This window comes from Salvelinus alpinus, chromosome 27, assembly GCF_045679555.1.
Source record: "Salvelinus alpinus chromosome 27, SLU_Salpinus.1, whole genome shotgun sequence".
Taxonomy (NCBI): Eukaryota; Metazoa; Chordata; class Actinopteri; order Salmoniformes; family Salmonidae; genus Salvelinus; species Salvelinus alpinus.
This window is the reverse complement of record NC_092112.1, coordinates 4170938-4179953: the sequence shown is the minus strand read 5'-3', so window position 1 is coordinate 4179953 and position 9016 is coordinate 4170938. Positions and strand designations below refer to the sequence as shown.

General features: G+C 44.4%; 1 long non-coding RNA gene across 1 annotated transcript in view; it reads right to left on the bottom strand.

Moving 5' to 3' along the window:
- Positions 1-6204: 6204 nt before the first annotated feature.
- Positions 6205-9016, bottom strand: part of LOC139555905 (uncharacterized) — a 38091-nt gene continuing 35279 nt past the window's right edge. The window contains exons 2-3 of the long non-coding RNA XR_011671037.1: positions 7402-7524; positions 6205-6607 (exon numbers count right to left, since the gene is read on the bottom strand). This is a non-coding gene — a long non-coding RNA (uncharacterized lncRNA). The remainder of the gene's footprint in view (positions 6608-7401; positions 7525-9016) is intronic.

The following is a 9016-nucleotide window of genomic DNA, read 5'->3' as shown; positions in this document are numbered from 1 at the left end:
AAGATTACTGTTAGCTATTTAGCTAACGTTAGCTGACTGACTTGCTAGCCAATGTTATGTGTATGATCTGTGTAGTTATATTATTCTTATCTCAGAGCCATTTGCATTGCTAGTTATAGCCTAATATTAGCTAGCTAACATTCATGCAGGGGAGTAACGTTATGATTTGGGATTATGGTTCTTTATTTAGCTAGCTAGCTACAAGTCTAAACAAAAGACTCCACTATGCAAGTAACCATTTCAATAGAATGTTCATGATGCCACTGCGACAACTGTCGATAGACGTAGCTGGTAAATTCGCTCTGGCTATCTGCTCCGATTTCAGAGCACTCTCGTCTGAGTGTGCCAGAGCGCAGAATAACTGAAGAATTTACAAACGCTCAACACCCGTTGCATATAGCCGGTGTCAGTAAACAATGGCAAACAATATGTTGCCAGAAGCACAGTTGCCGCAACGCTCTGGATAACATAAAAAACACCTAACCAGCTCTGCTAGGGCGAATAAAATGGTAAAAACTGAAGTAGCTAGCAAGCTAACCAACGTTAGTCAGTTAGCTTGGGTGCTTGACTCCTGTTGTTAGCACAGAGCGCTCGGATCACCCCTGCTCCTTGTCCAGTGTGCGCTGAATGCTCAGAAAGCGAAACACTGAGTTGACAAATTCCCAGAAGACACTCTTAACACACTGTGGCACAGCCTTTAGTCTTGAAGTCTTTGTTTGTTAAGTACCTGGCCTCACATGTAAATCCTTAAAAAGATGGGTGGGGCTAAGGCTTAAGAGTGTGTGAACGATACTGAATAGGTGTAGAAAAAGAAGAGCTCTCCAGTAGGTGTACCAAAACATTTACTCAAAAGTGAGGTTAGAAGTTAAACTTTCAAAGCAGAGTACATTCCCATTGTTACTCAACTGTATTGTATGATTTACCCTTTTGTAGATCTGAGTCTCTACTTTTATCCAATGTAAAAAACACCATTCCAAATTTTGCGTCATAAGACCGAATCGGTCACATATTAAAAGATGTGCAGTGCCTTCGGAAACTATTCAGACACCTTGTCTTTTTCCATATTTTTTTTTTACAGCCTTATTCTAAAATGGATTAAAAAAAGAAAATCCTCAGCAATCTACACACTTAATAATGACAAAAACAGGTTTTTGGAAATTTTTGCAAATTGAGCTCAGGTGCGTCCTGTTTCCATTGACCGTGTATTTAGGGAGTTTCTCCCATTCTTCTACGCATATCCTCTCAAGCTCTATCAGGTTGGATGTGGAGCGTCGCTAAACAGCTATTTTCAGGTCTCTTCAGAAATGTTCAATCGGTTTCAAGTCTGGTCTCTGGCTGGGCCACTCAAGGACATTCAAAGACTTGTCCCGAAGCCACTCCTGCGTTGTCTTGGCTGTGTTCGTAGGGTCGTTGTGCTGTTGGAAGGTGTACTTTCGCCCCAGTCTGAGGTCCTGAGCGCTCTGGAACAGGTTTTCATCAAGGATATCTCTGTACTTTGCTACGTTCATCTTTGCCTCGATCTTGACTAGTCTCCCAGTCCCTGCCGCTGAAATACATCCCCACAGCATGATGCTGGCACCACCATGCTTCACCATAGGGACGGTGCCAGGTGTCCTCCACACATGATGCTTAGCATTCAGGCCAAAGAGTTCAATCTTGGTTTCATCAGACCAGAGAATCTTGACTCTGAAAGTCTTTAGGTGCCTTTTGACAAACTCCAAGCGGGGTATCATTTTCTACTGAGGAGTGTCTTCTGTCTGGCCACTCTACCATAAAGGCCTTATTGGTGGAGTGCTGCAGAGATGGTTGTCCTTCTGCAAGGTTCTCCCATCTCCACAGAGGATCTCTAGAGCTCTGTCAGAGTGACCATCGGGTTCTTGGTCACCTCCCTGACCAAGACCCTTCTCCCTCGATTGCTCAGTTTGGCATGGCGGCCAGCTCCAGGAAGAGTCTCGGTGGTTCCAAACTTCTTCCATTTAAGAATTGTGGAGGCCACTGTGTTCTTGGGGACCTTCAATGCTGCAGACATTTTTTGGGACCCTTCCCCAGATCTGTGCCTCATCACAATCCTGTCTCGGAGCTCTACGAACAATGCCTTCGACCTCATTGCTTGGTTTTTGTTCTGACATGCACTGTCAACTGTGGGACCTTATATAGACAGGTGTGTTCCTTTCCAAATCATGTCTAATCAATTGAATTTACCACAGGTGGATTCCAATCAAGTTGTAGAAACATCTCAAGGATGATCAATGGAAACAGCATGCGCCTGAGCTCAATTTTGTGTCTCATAGCAAAGGGTCTGAACACTTATGTAAATAAGGTATCTTTTTTTCATTTTTAATACATTTGCAAAAATTTCCAAAAACCTGTTTTTGCTTTGTCATTATTAAGTATTGTGTGTATATTGCTGAGTTTTTATTTATTTAATTAATTTTAGAATAAGGCTTTAAAGTAACAAAATGTGGAAAAAGTTAAGGGGTCTGAATACTTTCCGAAGGCACAGTATATACAACAAAATATATGGGGGATTGGAAATGATGCAGACAATAACATTGATAAAATCTACAATCTGTCTGCACAATTAAAGCTGATCAACCCCCCCCCCCCCAAAAAAAACAACAACAAAAAAACTAGTTGAAGTCCAACTACTTCACGTCAACAAAAAATAAGGTCTAACATGTTCAAATCAAATCAAATTTCATTTGTCACATGCACCGAATACAACCTTACAGTGAAATGCTTTCTCACAAGCCCTTAAACAACAATGCTGTTTTAATAAAAATACCCCCAAAAATAAGAAATAAAAGTAACAAATAATTAAAGAACAGCAGTAAAATAACAAGCAAGGCTAAATACAGGGGGTACCGGTACAGAGTCAATGTGTTTTCGAGGTAATTGAGGTAATATGTATATGTAAAGGACAATGGGGGGGTGTAATGCTAATAGTCTGGGTAGCTATTTGATTAAATGTTCAGGAGTCTTATGGATTGGGGGTAGAAGCTGTTTAGAAGCCTCTTGGACCTAGACTTGGCCCTCCGGTACCACTTGCCGTGGGGTAGCAGAAAGAACAGTCTATGACTTCGGTGACTGGAGTGTTTGACCAATTTTAGGGCCTTCCTCTGACACCGCCTGGTATAGAGCTCCTGGATGGCAGGAAGCTTGACCCCAGTGATGTACTGGGCTGTACGCACTACCCTCTGTAGTGCCTTGCAGTCGGAGGCCAAGCAGTTGCCATATCAGGCAGTGATGCAACCCGTCAGGATGCTCTCGATGGTACAGCTGTAGAACCTATTGAGGATCTGAGTACCCATGCCAAATATTTTCAGTCTCCTAAGGGGGAATAGGTTTTGTCGTGTCCTCTTCACGACTGTCTTGGTGTGTTTGGATCATGTTAGTTTGTTGGTGACGTGGACACCAAGGAACTTGAAGTTCTCAACCTGCTCCACTACAGCCCCGTCGATGAGAATGGGGGAGTGCTCTGTCCTCCTTTTCCTGTAGTCCTCAATCATCTCCTTTGTCTTGATCACATTGAGGGAGATTTTGTTGTCCTTGCACCACACGGTCAGGTCTCTGACCTCCTCCCTGTATGCTGTCTCATCGTTGTAGGTGATCAGACCTAACACTGTTGTGTCATCGGCAAACTTAATGATGGTGTTGGAGTCGTGCCTGGCCATGCAGTCATGAGTGGACAGGGAGTACAGGAGGGGACTGAGCACGCACTTGTGAGGGGCCCCCGTGTTGAGGATCAGCGTGGCGGATGTGTTGTTACCTACCCTTACCACCTGGGGGCGGCCTGTTAGGAAGTCCAGTATCCAGTTGCGGAGGGAGGTGATTAGTCCCAGGGTCCTTAGCTTAGTGATGAGTTTTGAGGGCGCAATGGTGTTGAATCCTGAGCTGTAGTCAATGAACAGCATTCTCACATAGGTGTTCCTTTTGTCCAGGGCAGTGTGGAGCACAGTAGAGATTGCATCATCTGTGGATCTGTTGGGGCGGTATGCAAATTGAAGTGGGTCTAGGGTTTCTGGGATACTGGTGTTGATACTGCTGTTGATGTGAGCCATGACCAGCCTTTCAAAGCATTTCATGGCTACAGACGTGAGTGCTATGTGTCGGTAGAAATTTAGGCAGGTTACCTTAGTGTTCTTGGGCACAGGGACTATGGTTCTCTGCTTGAAACATGTTGGTATTTTAGACTCAGACAGGGAGAGGTTGAAAATGTCAGTGAAGACACTTGCCAGTTGGTCAGAGCATGCTGGGAGCACACATCCTGGTAATCTGTCTGGCCTTGCGGCCTTGTGAATGTTGACCTGTTTAAAGTCTGCAGAGAGCGTGATCACACAGTCGTGCGGAACAGCTGGTGCTCTCATGCATGTTTCATTGTTATTTGCGTCAAAGCTAGCATAGGAGTAGTTTTGCTCATCTGGTAGGCTCGTGTCACCTGGCAGCTCTCTGCAGTGCTTCCCTTTGTAGTATGTAATGGTTTGCAAGCCCTGCCACATCCGACGAGTATCGGAGCCGGTGTAGTACGATTCGATCTTTGTCCTGTATTGACGCTTTGCCTGCTTGATGGTTCGACGGAGGACATATCGGGATTTCTTATAAGCTTCCGGGTTAGAGTCCCGCTCCTTGAAAGTGGCAGCTCTAGCCTTTAGCTCAGTGCGGATGTTGCCTGTAATCCATGGCTTCTGGTTGGGGTATGTACGTACGGTCACCGTGGGGACGACGTCATCAATGCACTTATTGATGAAGCCAATGACTGATGTGGTGTACTCCTTATTGCCATCGGAAGAATCCCAGATCATATTCCAGTCTGTGTTGCAAAACAGTCCTGTAGCTTAGCATCTGCTTCATCTGACAACTTTTTTATTAACCAAGTCACTGTTGCTTCCTGCTTAAGTTTTTGCTTGTAAGCAAGAATCAGGAGGATATAATTATGGTCAGATTTGCCAAATGGAGGGCGAGGGAGAGCTTTGTATGTGTCTCTGTGTGTGGAGTAAAGGTGGTCTAAAGTTTTTTCCCCTCTGGTTGTACATTTAACATGCTGATAGATATTTGGTAAAACAGATGTAAGTTTCCCATTAAAGTCCCCGGCCACTAGGATCGCCACCTCTGGATGAATGTTTTCCTGTTTTCTTATGGTGGTATAAAGCTCATTGACTGTGGTCTTAGTGCCAGCATCAGTCTGTGGTGGTATGTTGACAGCAACGAAAAATACAGATGAAAATTCTCTAGGTAGATAGTGTGGTCTACAGCTTATCATGAGATTCTCTACCTCAGGCTAGCCAAAACCTTAAGACTTACCTAGATATCGTGCACCACCAGGTGTTTACAAATATACACCCCTGTCTTACCAGATGCCACTGTTCCATCCTGCCGATACAGTGTATAACCAGCCAGCTGTATGTTGATAATGTCGTCGTTCAGCCACGACTCCGTGAAGCGTAAGATATTACAGTTTTTAATGTCTCGTTGGTTGTTTAATCTTCCTCGTAGGTCATCAATTTTATTTTCCAAAGATTCCATGTTAGCTAGTAGTACGGAAGGCAGTGGGGTATTGGTATTCGATCGCCTACGAATTCTCAGAAGGCAGCCCGGCTGTCACGCAGCAAAGTATTCTTTGTTTTCTTTATTATTTTAGTTAGATCAGGGTGTGACATGGGGAATGTTTGTGTTTTGTCGTTTTGGGTGGTTATATGGTAAAGGGGGTGTTGGGTTTAGTGTATGAGTTTGTGTTGAGTGAATGTTTCTAGGTATGTCTATGGTTGAGTGAATGTTTCTAGGTAAGTCTATGGTTGCCTGAGTGGTTCTCAATCAGAGACAGATGTCTTTCATTTGTCTCTGATTGGGAGCCATATTTAAGGCAGCCATGGGCATCATGCATTTGTGGGTAATTGTCTATGTCTAAGTGTTTAGTGTCAGCACTTATTTGTTAAGATAGCTTCACGTTCGTCAGTTTGTTGTTTTGTTTCGTTCATTTTTGTCTCTTTAATATAAGGAGATGTATTTTTCACGCGCTGCGCCTTGGTCCTCTCTCTCTTATCAAGACGATCGTGACACCGGCCTCCGCCCTCTTTTTCTCCGTCTTCTCTTCACGCAAATGACGGAGATTTGGGCCTGTTCCCGGGAAAGCAGTATGTCATTCACGTCGGGCTCATCGGACTCGTTAAAGGAAAAAAAGCAACTGCCAGTTCGAGTAATCGCTGTTCTCATGTCCAGAAGTTTATTTTTGGTCATAAGAGACAGTAGCAGCAACATCACGTACAAAATAAGAACAAAAATAAGTTACAAACAATGCAAAAAAAACAAAAAAATACACAGTTTGTTAGGAGTATGTAAAACGTCAGGCATCTTCTCCGGTGCCATGTTACAGTATACGTGTTTTTATTGTGTCCATTTTATTATCCCGTGATTGTATATTGGCCAATAGTACAGATGCCAAAGGCAAATTAGCCAATCGTCGTCCGGTCCTCTCAAGGCACCCCGATCTCCTTCTGCGAAACCTCCGTCTCTTTCTCCTGCGAACGATGGGGATAAGGGCCTGTTCGGGTGTCTGGAGTAAATCTCATTAAAGGAAATACTTTGTCCAACTCCAGAAGCTCTTTCGACCCTAAGAGACGGTAGCAGCAACATTATGTACAAAATAAGTTACAAACAATGTGAAAAACACACACTAGATAGCACAGTTGGGTAGGAGACAGTAAAACGGCAGCCATCCTCTCCGGCACCATTACAGTGGTGTGACACCCTTGTTAAAGATCAGCAACAAATAGCATAAAATGAATAACATAAATACTGAGCTATATTGTATCTGGGGTCAGAGAGACGGGTGGATCTCAGTGGATATTAGTAATGTGGTATCTGGGGTCAGAGAGACGGGTGGATCTCAGTGGATCTCAGTGGATATTAGTAATGTGGTATCTGGGGTCAGAGAGACGGGTGGATCTCAGTGGATATTAGTAATGTGGTATCTGGTGTCAGAGAGACAGGTGGATCTCAGTGGATATTAGTAATGTGTTATCTGGGGTCAGAGAGACAGGTGGTATCTGGGGTCAGAGAGACGGGTGGATCTCAGTGGATATTAGTAACGTGGTAGCTCCATCTTAACCTCTGATTGGTTAGGTGGAATTTTCACCATACTGCTTGATATTATATGACATTTAGCAGATACTTTTATCCAAAGCGATAAAAAAAGCGTATATATTTTAAGTAAGCCGTAAAAGAATCAAACCCACAATCCTGGAGGTGCAAGCGCCATACAGGACTCCACAGACTTTGTGTTCTGGGCTCTGATTGATTAGTGTGTCTGTGTTCTAGAATCTGATTGGTCACTGTTTCAGTTCTGGCATTTGATTGGTCAGTGTGTCCGTGTTCTGATTGGCCTTCTCCGTGGCAGGATCTCACCTGGGTGCAGTGGTGCTCATCAGCATACTGTTGAATATGTATGAGTGTGCCGCTGGAGACATGGGCTGCAGGGCATTGTGGGAAATTAGCTGCATGACTAATTATGATCCGATGCCCCAGAACCTGTCAATCAAATCAGAGAGAGAGAGAAAGAGCGGGAGAGAGAGTTAAGGACAGAGAGAGACAGCAAGAAGGGAACCTCCACTCCAATTCAGAGATCATCTGTATGTGTGTGTGTGTGTGTGTGTGTGTGTGTGTGTGTGTGTGTGTGTGTGTGTGTGTGTGTGTGTGTGTGTGTGTGTGTGTGTGTGTGTGTGTGTGTGTGTGTGTGTGTGTGTGTGCGTGCATGCGGGGGTGCGGGCGTGTGTGTGTGGGTGCGTGCAGGCGTGGGCGTATGTGTGTGTGGAGGTGGGGGGGTGCGGGCGTGTGTGTGTGGGGGGGTGCGTGTGTCCTAGGCTTACAAGACCACTGCGTTACCATGGAAACTCTACATCAGCACACATGTGGTTACATTAGAGAGAGAGAGGAGAGAGCGAGAGAAGGACAGAGAGAGAGAGAGAGAGAAGGACAGAGCGAAGGACAGAGCGAGAGACAGAGACAGAGCGAGAGACAGAGCGAGAGAAACAGAGAGAGAGACAGAGAGAGAGAGAGAGAGAGAGAGAGAGAGAGGAACTAGAGATGTGTCCAGAGAGGCTCCATCAGTCTCCAGAATAAAGGAAGGTGGTAGGGTGGATTATCCACACACACACACACACACACAATCATGGACACTCTTACTGACATTTGTGGCTGCTTCACGTGATGTATTGATGTATTGTGCCCAATAATGTTTCTACCATGTTCTGTGCGGCAACCATGTTGTGTTATAAATAAAACACACCAGAGGAGGCTGGTGGGAGGAGCTGTAGGAGGATGGCTCATTGGAATGGCTTTAATGGAATAAAACGGAACGAAGTCAAATGTGGTTTCCATGTTTGACACCATCCAACAACTGCAATGAGTCCATCCTCCTACAGCTCCTCCCACCAGCCTTCACTGACACACACATGAACATTATTGTGACCGCATTTCTAGCAGATATCAGCATATGTTTGACCAGTGTTAACTGTTTAACGTTGAGTGTATAATGTGTGTATTGTTTTATCAGTCCAACATGTGTTTTGTGTTAACAGTCTAACGTGTGTATTGTATTAAATTATAACGTGTGTTTTGTGTTAGCAGTATACTGTGTGTATTGTGTTTACAGTCTAATGTGTGAATCAAATCAAATCAAATGTATTTATATAGCCCTTCTTTCACCAGCTGATATCTCAAAGAGAGAGAGAGAGAGAGAGAGAGACATCTCAAAGTGCTGTACAGAAACCTAAAACAGCCTAAAACCCCAAACAGCAAGCAATGAAAAAACTCCCTAGAAAGGTCAAAACCTAGGAAGAAACCTAGAGAGGAACCAGGCTATGATGGGTGGGCAGTCCTCTTCTGGCTGTGCCGGGTGGAGATTATGACAGAACATGGCCAAGATGTTCAAATGTTCATAGATGAACAGCAGGTTTAAATAATAATAATCACAGTGGTTGTCGAGGGTGCAACAGGTCAGCACCTCAGGAGTACATGACAG